Source organism: Notolepis coatsorum (assembly GCF_963971535.1).
Source record: "Notolepis coatsorum genome assembly, chromosome: 2".
Taxonomy (NCBI): domain Eukaryota; kingdom Metazoa; phylum Chordata; class Actinopteri; order Aulopiformes; family Paralepididae; genus Notolepis; species Notolepis coatsorum.
Genome location: NC_140166.1, coordinates 47,601,768 through 47,619,535, shown reverse-complemented (window position 1 = coordinate 47,619,535; position 17,768 = coordinate 47,601,768).

The window sequence follows — 17,768 nt, the reverse complement described above, 5'->3', positions numbered from 1 at the left end:
CAACACATTCAATATTCATACATTCAGATGTGTAACCAGAGAGTTGTACATATCGTTGTCTATTTTCAAGATAGCCACTTAACCAGTTCATCGCCACCCCTCTCACACCGTATGTTTGTAATTTAGAAATTAAAATGTGATGATCAATCGTATCAAATGCTTTTTTTTTAAGTCAATAAACAACCTTATTACATGGCGTTTTCACATTCGCCGAAATGCTTGCTTGTGATTGGTCAATAGCCCCCCGACAGCGGTCATTATTTTTCAATAATGACCGCTGTTTTTTCAATAATGACCGCAGTGCGCAGCTGTTGGCAATCAAGCCCACATCAGTGCAGCAAATCAGACACACCTGCCGCGCTGCACTGACAGCGGAGTGATCAGCGGAGCCAGAACAGAGGCTGCCCGCGCGCGATAATAATAATCACTTTATTTGGGCTGACAGAGCCACAGAACAACTGCGATTTGTCAAATGAATTAGGTATATTGTTAGTAAGTTAGCCATGTAATAAGCGGGATAATGTATAGCCTACTCGGTCATTGTCGCAAAATAATTGACCTTCACTACGTTTAAAACACCTCGGCGCGGCGCCTCGGTATTTTAAACTCCGTGTCGGTCAATTATTTTGCGACAATGACCTCGTAGCCATACATTATCCCTTACATATTGTGTAATTCCTTTCATCTACGGTTGTGGTTATTTCTTCATATATATTCATTAAGGCTAAGGCTGTAGATCGATTTGCCCTGAATCCATACTGACTCTCACTCAGTAGGTTATTCTTTTCAATAAAACTATCTAAGAATCTTGAATCAAGAATCTTGGAAAATTGTGAAAACAACGACAATGGTCTGTAGTTGATAAAGATGTTTTTGTCCACAGATTTAAATAGAGGAATAAGGTAGTGAATTAATAGAATTTTCCCACAGGGATGAGGTTTATCTTATCTAAGTGTGCTAGTGTTTAATAATGTATAGGGACATAGTGTGTAATAGTGTAATATTGTCATAGGGTAGTCATATAATAGTATGTAATAGTGTTATAGTGTAATATTGTGCAAATGTGTAATAATGCAATAGTGTAATAGTGTGTAATACTGCAATAGTTTAATACATTATTTTGTTTTATTTCCTCAAACAGACATGTTCATGTAACTTGCATCAATCCGATCATACTTATTATAATCTATACCCTTAATTTCAGTCACCTTTCAGCCAACTGTGTTGAAGATTTGTAGCATGGTCCTAGGATAAACATAAATTATAGACATCTAAAATCATGAAACAGGTCGATTTTTAGTAGATTTAATCAATAGTCAGAAGGATAATGCTATTTTAGTCAAGGGTTGAGATATATCACCCCCATGACACATCCCTATTTTGTAAGACAAGCAGTTTGATGTTGTAATTACAGTGATTAGGCTCGTTTGCCTGTATAAATTTTTTATCAATCTGCTTTTGGTGTATTTTTTAGGTGTTTGGTTATGTTTTATCTATCATTTTGACCAGGTCTAGCTAAAAGAGGGGATTTATGATCTCAAATGACTAAGGTTTACCAATTGTCATGCATGAATTTCAACTCTAACGTGTTACATAAGTAAAACAGACTATTTGCAAACAACATTGTTCTAAACAGTGTATCTACTATAGACAGTTTGTATTTATATTTTAGCTAAATGTAAAAAAAAACATGATAACGCATAATCCTAGTGAATTCTGAATTTGTTGTTTATTGGTTGAGTGTCAAGGATACACATAAATTATAAACATCTAAAACCATGAAACTGACCGATACACTTAAAACAGACATATCAACCTAGTTTTTAGCTGTTTACACACTGATGAGGTAAAAACAATACAGATGTATTTTTACAAGTTTAGTAATATCAAACCCCAAATGTATTTTCTTTAACCTGATCTAAGGTACATTATACAACTCATTGCTGAATTACTTTGCAGTGTTTAGTTTTTTAGCCACACTAAATATTTATGCTCTCAATATTATGGATAATGCATTAAATCCTACACACGATAGGAAATATTCAATCAACTCAAAGATGATAATTCTAAGGCAAATACATTTTAACTCACTCACCATAGTTAGTGTATAGTATGGCTAACATGTATGAAAGTAACATAAAGCCGTTATTAGAGTTGTTGATACAATATTATAATTCATAATTTTGCAGAAAAAAAGCCAAATGCACTGTATTACCGGCGAGGTTGTTTGATTTTTGTCCCGATGATTGAAGGAAATTCATTTTAAGAACTACTTTCCATGAAACATCTTAATACAAAGATGTATTTTATACATTATAACCATGAAAATAATGCAATGTTAGGTTTTACCGTGATTATAGTGTTCACAGATAGGAATGTATCATTCACATTCAATTAACCCAATGTACTCAGTTTGTGTGAAATTTACTCTGTGAAATGTACTCTGCGAAAGTTCCCTGCACTATGCAGGCTTTTACATAGGCTACTAGCAAAAACAATTCATATTGTTTCAGTGATGGTCTTGTTGATAGGTCTATTGTCGATATGTCTTATTTTTTATTCTTATTTCATTGTATAGTGAATCCATGGGTATAGTGGATCGATTATATTTAGTTTTTTATAATATTTTATAATATCAAAACATGTCTTATGTTCTATAAGATGTTCTTATATATCTACAAGTCAGAATGATGTAAAAAGAGTCCTACTAATATATTTCACTTTAAAAACTTGTACAGAAAGATAAATATCCGACTCCTGCTATGGGAATTACACCTTTTCTATACATAGCAAATGTGTTGGTATGCTTTATTGTAACTGTTTGACTGTTTGACTGTTTTTAGTGCAACACTACTGTCACCAACATCTAAGAAGGGTCTAGGGTTATCTCCTCAACACTAGGTCGGAGATGCATTTAAGTCCTATTGATAGGTTTTTCCATACCTTTGCAAGGATATGTATGACTGTGTTGCATTAATTTATTTTAAATTTGGCGGACTTTATGGTATTTATAGCTTATTCATGATTGTGATACTTCTTATTGAATTGTTTAAAGAATATGTGTTTAACCAGAGGGGTGATTAATGTATAGTAGGACCTTACAAATATGATTTGATCCCAACAAGTGGTAAAATGTTTTCAAGCATTACATTTTAAAGGGATCACGTTCACATACCTGAATATAGTTGCACAACTGGATAATATTTGTATTATTACTAGGATGAACTTAAAAAAGTTAGAGAAAAGGTAGAATGAAACGCAGATGGTTATATTATAAAATATTTATTAAAGAATATTGCAGATCATACTGTAACCTTTTTTTATCAATAATATAAGCGTGCATAACATCAATAATGTGATTAATATCTAAAGTTTCTAAACACTATGATTTTTCAGTTTAAAAGCCATAACATCCACTATTACGGTGTATAAACATAACAGGTGTGCTCTGTTAAAATGACCATTCATATGATCTAAAATAGTAACTAAGCCGTTTTCAGATAGAAGACTTTCATCCTCTGAGAGTGTCTCTATCATATATTGCCAATTATTTAACAAGCCTTTCTCTCTCACCAGCTTCAACATATTTTCAAAAAGCCTTAAGCGTAGGCTATTGACATTCCCGGTTACCCATCGATGTACAATTGTCCTGACAGCTCCGCGGCTGTCACTAAGGCTTTAAGAGTAGATACTTTGATTGGGAAGTGGAAGGTTTTTCTTATAGTAGGACACAGTCTCTTAACCGTACCCCCGGTTGGGGATGGCAGTGATGATGCTATGTTGGTTACATCAACGATAGGTATTTCTTCGGGGTCGGGGTGGAATACATCAGCTTCTGATGTAAGAGGGGTGTACCGGGGGCTATTAGGAGGGACATCCATACGCCTGACAGGGTTTGGCGGTGATGAATCCGGCGACGAAGTCTCCCTAGGACCCGTGTACCAGGGGCTATTACGAGGAGGGGAATCCATAAGCATGACGGGGTTTGGCGGTGATGAATCAGGCGATGAAGTCACCCAAATCGTTGAAAGAGGGCTGTATCTAGTCCTAAAGCTGTCTAGGAGGCTTAGCAATGAAGGAGTTTTAGTTGAACCATACAGGGGTACGGGTAATGTCTCAACTTCCTCATCTGGAGCGTATAGTGGAGACAGGCTATCTAGTGTATCCGAGGCATGCTTAGAAGGATCAGCCTCATACCAAGCAAAGTTTGATCGCGTTGAAGTAGGGTCACCGAATCTATAACCGCCAGCGGGTAGTGTCTTAATTTCCTCGTCAGGCGTGTTTAGTGGAGACAGGCTATCTAGTGTATCCAATGCAGAGTTAGCAGGATCAGCCTCATGTGACACATACAAAGCCATGATTGCTATCTAAAAGTACAAAATGCACTGTAAGTCTTTTTAAAGGAGGATTTAGGGTTGACACGCCCCATCCTCCACCCCCTCGCAGGGTCACTCCCAAACCATCTCCTCTGATTCGGTGTATGGGAATAGACGTCTTTTTAAATAAACCAGGTCTGTCCTCACCTTAACCCCTTCTTTAGTAACCAATCCGCAAGTCCGAAGACATTCTAACCAGGCCTGTACCGGTACTGAGAAGAGGATATACTCATGACTTGTATTAAGGAACCTTGAGAAGATGGTTAGATTAGTCTCTACACCAAAAGCCACAAAAGAGTACTTTTTATAGATATCCGCCCGTAATACACATAACCATAGTCTATTGCGCTTATTACCAGGGTGAATATATGCCCGTCCTTAAGCGTTCTACCCACTAATCCATCCATAGCCTCATACAAAGCTTTATTTAGTTGCCAAAATTCCGTCTCCGATAGGTCTATCTCAGATCTTCTTCCAACACCCTGGAAATTCTCCAAGGAGGTCTTGTAGAAGACAACTCTCTCAAATTTAACATCATAACAGAATCCTAGCACACCTTCCCTGAGGGGCCATATCTCGGTGTAAAACACGCTACCAAATTTGGATGGTGCAAGTAACTCGGCCTTAAAATGTGCTACTCGGGCTGACGTGCGTATAGTAGATGTAGCTAGACTGCTCGCCATTTTCATTTCTAGGGTCTCTCTAAGAGGGAACTCTCTAAATATATAGGTTTCTATCCTACACATCTATAGCGTCATATAGACCCGTCCGCAGCTTCATCCCCACCCCAAACAGAAATACACACCCTATATCAGCTGTTGTTTAAAGTACCAGGATCGTAGCATAGGAAATGGGTAATTTCTTCAGCAGGACTACCAGCTGTATTATGAGCTCTATAAACGATGATATCGCATTGCTTTTAAAGCATGCTATAGCTAATAAAGTCAACGATGCCCAGTTGTACACTGTAAACGGGAATGTCAATAGCCTGCGCTTAAGGCTTTTTGAAAATATGTTGAAGCTGGTGAGAGAGAAAGGCTTGTTAAATAATTGGCAATATATGATAGAGACACTCTCAGAGGATGAAAGTCTTCTATCTGAAAACGGCTTAGTTACTATTTTAGATCATATGAATGGTCATTTTAACAGAGCACACCTGTTATGTTTATACACCGTAATAGTGGATGTTACGGCTTTTAAACTGAAAAAAGTGTTTAGAAACTTTAGATATTAATCACATTATTGATGTTATGCACGCTTATATTATTGATAAAAAAGGTTACAGTATGATCTGCAATATTCTTTAATAAATATTTTATAATATAACCATCTGCGTTTCATTCTACCTTTTCTCTAACTTTTTTAAGTTCATCCTAGTAATAATACAAATATTATCCAGTTGTGCAACTATATTCAGGTATGTGAACGTGATCCCTTTAAAATGTAATGCTTGAAAACATTTTACCACTTGTTGGGATCAAATCATATTTGTAAGGTCCTACTATACATTAATCACCCCTCTGGTTAAACACATATTCTTTAAACAATTCAATAAGAAGTATCACAATAATGAATAAGCTATAAATACCATAAAGTCCGCCAAATTTAAAATAAATTAATGCAACACAGTCATACATATCCTTGCAAAGGTATGGAAAAACCTATCAATAGGACTTAAATGCATCTCCGACCTAGTGTTGAGGAGATAACCCTAGACCCTTCTTAGATGTTGGTGACAGTAGTGTTGCACTAAAAACAGTCAAACAGTCAAACAGTTACAATAAAGCATACCAACACATTTGCTATGTATAGAAAAGGTGTAATTCCCATAGCAGGAGTCGGATATTTATCTTTCTGTACACGTTTTTAAAGTGAAATATATTAGTAGGACTCTTTTTACATCATTCTGACTTGTAGATATATAAGAACATCTTATAGAACATAAGACATGTTTTGATATTATAAAATATTATAAAAAACTAAATATAATCGATCCACTATACCCCTGGATTCACTATACAATGAAATAAGAATAAAAAATAAGACATATCGACAATAGACCTATCAACAAGACCATCACTGAAACAATATGAATTGTTTTTGCTAGTAGCCTATGTAAAAGCCTGCATAGTGCAGGGAACTTTCGCAGAGTACATTTCACAGAGTAAATTTCACACAAACTGAGTACATTTGGATAATTGAATGTGAATGATACATTCCTATCTGTGAACACTATAATCACGGTAAAACCTAACATTGCATTATTTTCATGGTTATAATGTATAAAATACATCTTTGTATTAAGATGTTTCATGGTAAATAGTTCTTAAAATGAATTTCCTTCAATCATTGAGACAAAAATCAAACAACCTCGCCGGTAATACAGTGCATTTAGCTTTTTTTCTGCAAAATTATGAATTATAATATTGTATCAACAACTCTAATAACGGCTTTATGTTACTTTCATACATGTTAGCCATACTATACACTAACTATGGTGAGTGAGTTAAAATGTATTTGCCTTAGAATTATCATCTTTGAGTTGATTGAATATTTCCTATCGTGTGGAGGATTTAATGCATATCCATAATATTGAGAGCATAAATATTTAGTGTGGCTAAAAAACGAAACACTGCAAAGTAATTCAGCAATGAGTTGTATAATGTTCCTTAGATCAGGTTAAAGAAAATACATTTGGGGTTTGATATTACTAAACTTGTAAAAATACATCTGTATTGTTTTTACCTCATCAGTGTGTAAACAGCTAAAAACTAGGTTGATATGTCTGTTTTAAGTGTATCGGTCAGTTTCATGGTTTTAGATGTTTATAATTTATGTGTATCCTTGACACTCAACCAATAAACAACAAATTCAGAATTCACTAGGATTATGCGTTATCGTGTTTTTTTTTACATTTAGCTAAAATATAAATACAAACTGTCTATAGTAGATACACTGTTTAGAACAATGTTGTTTGCAAATAGTCTGTTTTACTTATGTAACACGTTAGAGTTGAAATTCATGCATGACAATTGGTAAACCTTAGTCATTTGAGATCATAAATCCCCTCTTTTAGCTAGACCTGGTCAAAATGATAGATAAAACATAACCAAACACCTAAAAAATACACCAAAAGCAGATTGATAAAAAATGTATAGAGGCAAACGAGCCTAATCACTGTAATTACAACATCAAACTGCTTGTCTTACAAAATAGGGATGTGTCATGGGGGTGATATATCTCAACCCTTGACTAAAATAGCATTATCCTTCTGACTATTGATTAAATCTACTAAAAATCGACCTGTTTCATGATTTTAGATGTCTATAATTTATGTTTATCCTAGGACCACGCTACAAATCTTCAACACAGTTGGCTGAAAGGTGACTGAAATTAAGGGTATAGATTATAATAAGTATGATCGGATTGATGCAAGTTACATGAACATGTCTGTTTGAGGAAATAAAACAAAATAATGTATTAAACTATTGCAGTATTACACACTATTACACTATTGCATTATTACACATTTGCACAATATTACACTATAACACTATTACATACTATTATATGACTACCCTATGACAATATTACACTATTACACACTATGTCCCTATACATTATTAAACACTAGCACACTTAGATAAGATAAACCTCATCCCTGTGGGAAAATTCTATTAATTCACTACCTTATTCCTCTATTTAAATCTGTGGACAAAAACATCTTTATCAACTACAGACCATTGTCGTTGTTTTCACAATTTTCCAAGATTCTTGATTCAAGATTCTTAGATAGTTTTATTGAAAAGAATAACCTACTGAGTGAGAGTCAGTATGGATTCAGGGCAAATCGATCTACAGCCTTAGCCTTAATGAATATATATGAAGAAATAACCACAACCATAGATGAAAGGAATTACACAATAGGGGTGTTTATTGACTTAAAAAAAAAGCATTTGATACGATTGATCATCACATTTTAATTTCTAAATTACAAACATACGGTGTGAGAGGGGTGGCGATTAACTGGTTAAGTGGCTATCTTGAAAATAGACAACGATATGTACAACTCTCTGGTTACACATCTGAATGTATGAATATTTAATGTGTTGTCCCTCAAGGTTCGGTCCTGGGGCCCAAACTTTTTATTTGATATATTAATGATATATGTGTAGTGTAACTGAGGGGTACAATTCCCTGACTGTATTGATAAGTATGGTATCATTAAACCACTACCGCTTTATGTACTTTAATTACTGGCCATACAGTACATGATATATAAATATGATGAACACTTCCCACATTGAATCGGTTCCACACAAAGGTATAATCAAGTATTTATTGCAGCAAAAGGTACATAATATACGTCTCTATTATACTTTGGATGCGCTTATAAGGCAAAGGAATATGCGTAGGCAAATCAATAATGAATGTCCATTCTCTGGTTACGCAGGAGGTAATTATACAACCTGAATCTTAGGGAATTATATCTATGGTACACTAGTAATATATAGCGGGAGATACTGGAAGGGTCCCCCCGGTTGTAAGCCAGCAGGGGTAGAGGATCTGTCGGTAGTAGAGAGTCTGGTCAACGATGACTAAGGAGACTCCAAGTACAGGAGACGGTGCAATAGTCTCTTGATCCACAGACGAATACAGCTGTTCTCCGTAGACTGTAGCTCCACAGTGAAGAAAGCTAGCCGGCCTCAGGCTCTCTGAGGCGCAGACTCGACTTGGCTCCTCACAGGGTAAATCCCACACGTGTAGGCGTCGGCGATTCTCCGCTCCATAAATCACAGGACCAAATCAAATATAATCCAGCCGCAAAGGGCTATGTAGTCGTCGGGTAGATTAATCCAGTGTACATGTCCACACGGTTCTCGTCTAGGTCTCCTCGGGTGAAAGCGCCATGAAAGCAGCCCAGCCTGGATAAGCACTCTAGCTGGTACGAGGAAGCGTTGGTGATGCTGGTCACTGTAGAACTTTAGCCGCACGATACACTATACACAAATAGACTATTACTGACTTAATAGAACTATGTCGCACTCGACGGTATAGCGCCAAACTCTGACAATTCAGTTATTAATTCGCACGCGGTCTCAATGCTCTATTTGGGGCCAAACAGGCCATACTTCACCGCACGGAGTATCGTGGGTGAGGCTTCAACTTATTGGGTAACTCTGGACTTCTGACTAAGTGCTTCTGTATTCACCTGCGCCATATTTATATGCACGGCGAACAATCTAGTGCCAATCTCATTTCTGTCTCGTATCCCTGGGCAAGGCCGGGCATGTCCAGACATGTCTTGACGGTGGCTTTGAACCTGACTCTGGAGGCACGGCTCTGGCGCCTGTGGACCGCTGTCCAATAGGAGAATGAAATATTATGGTCTGTAATAGGCTAAAGGGATATTCCGTGTATATGTACAAGGAATATACAAGGGATATCAAACGATATACAAATACTATGCAATATATATCAATCAATAAATATATATATTCGGTTTAATCTGATCCTTTGTAACAGCCGCCTCCTAATTAGTCCCACCTAATTAGCTAAGCAGAGACAGATTAACCGCACTGTCCACTACTCAATGTCTGTTGTGAGGGGGTCGGGCAGTTCACAAAGTCATGGGGTCATGGTCGTCATCGATAGTATCGGGGAGCCTTGGCAGTTCTATTAGCCTCGCCACGGGTCGGGTGTAGATCCGTCCTTGGACGAGCACTTCGGCTGCTCGGACCTTTCCGTCGGCACCGGTGATCACTTTGCTTACGCGGCCAGCCGGCCACATAGCTCGGGGTAGTGACTGGTCGATAATCATGACGACTGTTCCTTCTGTCAAATTGTCTCTCTCTTTCACCCATTTCTGGCGGGTCTGTAGAGACGGTAGATAGTGGAGTAGGAAGCTGTTCCAAAACTTGTCAGCCAATACTTGACTGTACCTCCACATTCTTCGGCCGTTCGCTTCTTCAGGCCTGTACATTGTCTGTGGTAGCGCGGGGTCCAGCCGCCCCATCAAGAGTGTGTTGGGGGTGACTGGGTCGACATCTGCTACATCACTTGAGACGTAACCGAGGGGCTTTGAGTTCAATACTCCCTCGATCTCCGTGAGGACTGTCATTAGGACTTCTTCCGCCACGGTCTGGGCCCCAAGCACGGCGTACAGGGCTGTCTTTATTGAACGTACTTCTCGTTCTCAAGTTCCACCGAAGTGAGGTGCGTTCGGGGGATTAAACTGGAAGTCAATCTGGGATGGAGCGAGGTGGGTCTTAAGTTCTGGGCCCATAGCTTGGAAGCTCTCTCTCAGCTCTCTTTCTCCGCCTTTGAAGTTTGTCCCGTGATCAGACAATAATATAGACGGTTTGCCTTTCCGCGATGTGAATCTTCGGAAGGCCATAAGGAATGAGTCTGTGCTCATGGTTGGAAGGAGTTCTATATGCATCGCTCGGGTGGTCATGCATTTGAATACAATACCCCACCGCTTCTCGGTTCCTCTTCCTTTCTTTATATACAGCGGGCCGAAACAGTCCATACCGGTGGAGTGAAAAGGCTTGTCGCCGAGTCGGAGGCGACAGGGAGGTAGGTCAGCCATCCGGGGTATACTGGGCTGCGCTCGCCACTTACGACAGTCTAGACAGGTTCGCTGGAAGCGCCGCACTGCTTCTCTCCCTTGCAGTATCCAATAACGACGTCTGATCTCCGCGAAGACTCTCTCTGCCCCGGCGTGATGCACATCCTCGTCGTATTTCTTTATGATCAGCTCTGTGACCTTGTGTCGGCTGTTTAAGACTATCGGGTACTTGACGTCATCCGGTAAGTCTGGAGCTCTCCGCAGACGACCACCCACTCTGATGAGACCATGGGCGTCGCTCTCGGGGGCTAGGTGGAGCAGTCTGCTGTCTGATGGGACGGGCTTTGCTCCCTGTAGACAGTCTAGCTCATCGGGGAACGAGTCTCTCTGGGCTCGTTGTAGTAGAAGAAGTTCTGCTTCTTCGTAGTCAGCTGCTGTAATGTCAGTAGTGAGCTGAACCTCTGGGTGGTGCCACAGGAATGTCTTTAGCTGCGCACTCTCTAGGGTGAGGCAATCGTCTATGTCGGGGTCTGTGGAGACGAGTGTGTTCAATCCACAGAACATAGATTTCTTGTTTTCGGCCTCCTCGTTACTCGCTTCCCGTGGGGTGGGTGTAGGCCACTCTTCTTCCGGGAGCTTGAGGAACTCTGGCCCGTCACTGTATAGGTTGTGACGGGTGAGGTCATCCAGGGACATTCCCCGGGTGATGACGTCAGCTGGGTTGTGTTTTGTGTCCACATACCTCCAGCTTGCTACTTCTGTTAAATCTTGAATCTCTGTGACTCTGACTCCCACGAAGACCTTGTATCTGCACGAATCAGACCGGATCCATGTGAGTACTGTCGTGGAGTCTGACCACAAGATTGTTCTTTGCACCGGAATGGTGAGTTCACGTTGGATTAACGTGGCGAGTTGCGCTCCTGCTAGGGCTGCGCAGAGCTCTAGACGCGGGATAGATTGTTGCTTTCGTGGGGCTATTCTTGAGCGAGCCAGGATGAAAGCAGTATGTATTTCTCCTCCCTCCTCTCGGGCACGCAAGTAGGCCACTGAACCGTAGGCTACTTCGGAGGCGTCGCTGAAGACGTGCAGGTCCATCTGGCACGTCTCCGGCCTCACTGTGGGTGGGAAGTAGCTGCGGCGTATGTTGACACCTGGGAGTGAGCTGAGTTCCGTCTCCCACTCTCTCCATGTGGATGCAAGGTGTTCGGGTATGGGGTCGTCCCAGCCCTGGTCCTTGTCCCATAACGCTCTTACAATCATCTTTGCCCTGGTGGTGTAAGGTAGAATACATCCCAATGGGTCATATTGTCTGGCGAGTGTTCTGTATACACTCCGTCTGGTGGTCGGTAGTGCAGTCGACCTTCCCTGCTCCTTGGTCAGGGGTGTGTGTTTATAATGGAGCGAGTCTGTTTTGAAGCGCCAGACTAGTCCTAATGTCATTTCTTGGGCTTCTCCTGGGATGGTCGCCATCCAGGTCTCGCTGCTTGCTGCCTTGTCCTCGGGGGAGAGGCTGCGCAATACTTGCGGGTCGCTGCTGGCCCACTGCCTGAGATCAAAGCCGCCTTTGATCAGGGAGGCGCGGAGCTTGAGTAGAAGGGCCTCGGCTTCTTCTGGCGTCGAGACGCTTTGCAGACAGTTGTCCACGTAGAAACTATTTCCTACACTTTGTCGGACCTCTTCATCAGCTGCTGGGTCCTCTGCGACGTGTTTTTGCAGTGCAAACGTAGCACAGCATGGGCTGCATGTGGTTCCGAAAGGGAGGACTTCCCATTGATAGATGGCTGGTTGCTCATCCCCGATCCTCTCTCTCCATAGGAACCGCAGCAGGGGCTTGTCCTCCTCCACTAGTCTCACCTGCAGGAACATCCCTTTGATGTCGCCGCTGATGGCCACCTTGTCTTGGCGGAAACGTAGTAACACGCCTAGTAGAGAGGGGCCGAGTATTGGGCCGGGCAAGAGCTCTTTATTCAGATTTTGTGATCCGATCTGGTAGCTGCAGTTGAACACAATACGATCCTTGCCGTTGTGGTGGACTTTGTGGTGCGGCACGTACCATGATTCGGTCGTCTGATCGGCCTCTTTAATGTCAATTTTCTTTATGTGTCCCGCTGTGATTAGCTTGTTAATCTCAGCGCGGTACACAGTCTCTTGAGCGGGGTCTCTGGCTAGGCGCCGCTCTGTGTTCAATAGATACCGCTCCGTCACTTCTTTTGGGGCGTGGAAGGTAGGCATACCCTCTCGCCTCAGGAGTGGAGTTGCGTATCTCATCACTCCGTTGACTTTGACTCTCTTTGTCCCTTGCTCGAGGAGGGCTATAGCGTAAATGTCTTCCTTGGAACGAATGTCTTTCTTTTCGTTCTTAAAGGGCATTGTCTCTAGTGTCCATAGCCTCTCGACATGCTGTAGGAGGGTGGTGTCTTCTTCTGTCACTCTGGAGTGGAGGCAGCTAGTGGCTGCTGTTCGGTTAAGAGACTTAGCGAGGGGGCCTTGTAATGTCCATCCTAGGCGGGTCTCGACTGCTGCAGGACAGCCTCTGGGCCCTGTGTGGACCCGGTCTATCGGGACGATGAGGTCTGCATGGTCGGAGCCTATCAGCAGGGTCGGGGTGGCACCGTCTATGAGCGGTATAGGTAGTTGACGCAGGTGCACATATTTATCCATCAGCTTGGCGATGGGGTAGGTGTACTGCGACAGGCCTATTTCTTGGCTGGTGAAAGCGTTAGTAATCCTATACCGTCTCTCTGGCTGCCCGCTTGCTGCGATAGTGAAGGAGACATTCTCGCCCTTTATCGTCTTTAGATCTCTTCTTATTGTCCGAATCGTCATCTGGTTTTCGCTCCCCCGCAGCCCCAGCTGGGCCGCAGCGGACGCGAGGAGAAGGGTCTTCTCTGACCCGTCGTCAAGGACGGCGTAAGTGTCCATGACCTTGTCTTGGTAACTCAGTGTTACGCGGACCACCTTTAAGAGCACCCGGGCGCCCCCGCTGCTGGCGGGGTCAATGTACATAACACTTGCCTTTGTGCTGCTTGAGGGTGCAGGCTTTCTTCTGTTACTGTCGTGTAGGACATCTAGGTGGGCTCCGTCACACCGACTACACCTCTTCTTTAAGCGGCAATCGGCTGCCATGTGACTGCGCGCACATCGGTAACAGCGTCGGTTGGACTTTATCCATTGACTCACCTCGTCGGCGGTCATCTTCTTGAACGTGTCACATTGTGACAACCAGTGTTCCTTTTCGCAGTACGGGCACACCATCTTCCACTTCTCTTTCATCGAGGGGGTACTGTGGTTCTTGCTGCTCGGTACTGATTCTGATTGGTGCATGACGGTCACCAATCTTCGGCCATCGTTTGCTCTCCTAGGTCCCTCTCTGGAGCTTGGGGTGCTCCGCATGAACGTATCCAACCGTAGGCTGTTGACTTCTCTCGCCAGGAAGTCGGCTAGGTCTAGGAGGGATGGCTCGGGACCGTTAGGATCACGGTGGTCTCTTTGCCGCCTGAAGCGCTCTTGTCGGGCGGGCGGAAGCTTCTCTAAAATCCTCTCGACATTAGAGTTCGCGTACAGTTCGTGCATACCCTTTTCTCTTTGCGCCCCCAGCATCCCTACCAGGGATTGTACCTTGATAGACAGGTCATCTAGTGAGCGATTGTCTGTGGCTGGGGGTAGGCGGTCAATATGCCTTATCTCTTGTATTACGTAGTCCCATATGCGTCCATATCTTTGGTCGAGTGCTGCTAGAGCCGCTGTGTATGGGGTAGTAGAGGTGGCATAGGCCAGCGCTATATTGTGCGCTCGGGGCACCTTGAGGTGCTTCAGTAGGATAGCATACTTGTACGGTTCATCAGCTACATCGGACATCATTGTCTCTAAGCACATTCGTAGCTCCGTGTACTGTGCTCTGTTCTCGTGGGTGAAGTCCGGAAACGTCGGTGTGCCAATGTATGATGCCATGGATGGCTGGCACATCGGTGAGCGTTGGAAGAGAGGCCTCCTCTTACGCCTCTTGGTGGGCTGGTACCTGCTGGGTACCATGGCCCGCGTATCCAGGTGCTGTTCCTCGGGGCTGGTCGTGCGTCAAGCTCACCCGTGAATTGAGTCGGGGGTCTGTAGCGCAGAGCCGCGGGGGTAGAGCCTGGGCTGTACTGGACCTCCTGGTCCTGTGGAGTACTGTGCTGCTGTCGGGCTTGACTCTCCTCCTCTCCCTCTTCTTCTTCCTCTGGCAGGTCCTCTAGATCCTGTAGTCGTCTATTTAGCCTCTCCGCGGTGTAGACCGTTTCTTCCTTGTAGCTGGGTCTCACTTGGACCGGTCGGGGAAGGGGTTCGGAGGGGGGTATAGGCTCTCTCTGGTGGTCGGGCTCAGGGTCGCTTGATCGGGTAGGGGAGGGTGCCCTTGACCCTTGTCTTGACGAGGCCCTGGAACCCCGTGCGGAGGGAGGGGGTGTTGCCCTGGTGATCAGCTGCTCCATTATCCGCGCTTGTAATCGGTTGCGCTCGGCTTCGCGCTTGGTGAGAGCGAGGTCGCGCTCTGCTTCTCTTTGGGCACCGGCAGCGGCGCGCTGGGCTTCGGCGGCGGCGCGCTGGGCTTCGGCGGCGGCGCGCTGGGCTTCGGCCCGGTCCCTTACCATATTCTCTTCCGTCTGAAGGCGTCTAATCTCTAGACGTATACAATCTTCGTCGCTCCGTTGCTGCGCCTGAAGGCGTTCTCTTTCCATGGAAGAATGTTCGCGCTCACTAAGCGTCTGTGCTTGGAGTCGATCGCGCTCTGTTGAGGCTGCTAGGCTGGCGAGGAATGCCTGTGCCAGCATCTTGTCCGCCTCGCTGGGGGAAGACGCTGGTTGAGGTGATCCGCCCCTGGCAGTACTCATTGGAGATCTGTTCTCCTGTGGCGAGTCCTGGAGATCCATCTCCGGGGTGCTCTCCTCTTCTTGTAGCGGGTAGAGTTCCATCCCTGGAGAGCTGTCTTTATCCTGGAGCTCTCCGGGGACTACTTCTTCGGTCTTGGCGGGGGATAAAGTCATGTCGGGTCCCTCCTGGTCCCTACCGTGAGCTTGGTCAGTTACGTTAGAACCCACTAGGGCCTCTATTGGCGGGGTAGCCTGGTCGATAGGGTCGGACATAATTTTACTATCTACTTTTTCCGCGTTTACCGTCTGTAGAAAGCTAGGTAGTATATTGGCAACGTAATCCTCTAAGTACTGAGGTGTCTGCCGTCTACGCTGCGGGCGATCTACTTTAGGAGAACCATTTTGTGGAGTGTTCATCATAGGCCATGTCAATATTAATACCACTATATTAATATTACACTAGTTACCCTCCGGCTCGAAGGACCAATTGTAACTGAGGGGTACAATTCCCTGACTGTATTGATAAGTATGGTATCATTAAACCACTACCGCTTTATGTACTTTAATTACTGGCCATACAGTACATGATATATAAATATGATGAACACTTCCCACATTGAATCGGTTCCACACAAAGGTATAATCAAGTATTTATTGCAGCAAAAGGTACATAATATATGTCTCTATTATACTTTGGATGCGCTTATAAGGCAAAGGAATATGCGTAGGCAAATCAATAATGAATGTCCATTCTCTGGTTACGCAGGAGGTAATTATACAACCTGAATCTTAGGGAATTATATCTATGGTACACTAGTAATATATAGCGGGAGATACTGGAAGGGTCCCCCCGGTTGTAAGCCAGCAGGGGTAGAGGATCTGTCGGTAGTAGAGAGTCTGGTCAACGATGACTAAGGAGACTCCAAGTACAGGAGACGGTGCAATAGTCTCTTGATCCACAGACGAATACAGCTGTTCTCCATAGACTGTAGCTCCACAGTGAAGAAAGCTAGCCGGCCTCAGGCTCTCTGAGGCGCAGACTCGACTTGGCTCCTCACAGGGTAAATCCCACACGTGTAGGCGTCGGCGATTCTCCGCTCCATAAATCACAGGACCAAAACAAATATAATCCAGCCGCAAAGGGCTATGTAGTCGTCGGGTAGATTAATCCAGTGTACATGTCCACACGGTTCTCGTCTAGGTCTCCTCGGGTGAAAGCGCCATGAAAGCAGCCCAGCCTGGATAAGCACTCTAGCTGGTACGAGGAAGCGTTGGTGATGCTGGTCACTGTAGAACTTTAGCCGCACGATACACTATACACAAATAGACTATTACTGACTTAATAGAACTATGTCGCACTCGACGGTATAGCGCCAAACTCTGACAATTCAGTTATTAATTCGCACGCGGTCTCAATGCTCTATTTGGGGCCAAACAGGCCATACTTCACCGCACGGAGTATCGTGGGTGAGGCTTCAACTTATTGGGTAACTCTGGACTTCTGACTAAGTGCTTCTGTATTCACCTGCGCCATATTTATATGCACGGCGAACAATCTAGTGCCAATCTCATTTCTGTCTCGTATCCCTGGGCAAGGCCGGGCATGTCCAGACATGTCTTGACGGTGGCTTTGAACCTGACTCTGGAGGCACGGCTCTGGCGCCTGTGGACCGCTGTCCAATAGGAGAATGAAATATTATGGTCTGTAATAGGCTAAAGGGATATTCCGTGTATATGTACAAGGAATATACAAGGGATATCAAACGATATACAAATACTATGCAATATATATCAATCAATAAATATATATATTCGGTTTAATCTGATCCTTTGTAACATGTAGTGTCAAACATATTGCTATTTGTTTTATTTGCTGTCGATACAAATTTCTTCAGTTCAGGAAAATACCTTAAAAAATTAGCAGATGACATTGTAAATGAAATGTGTAAACTTAAGATATGGTTTAATAACAATAAG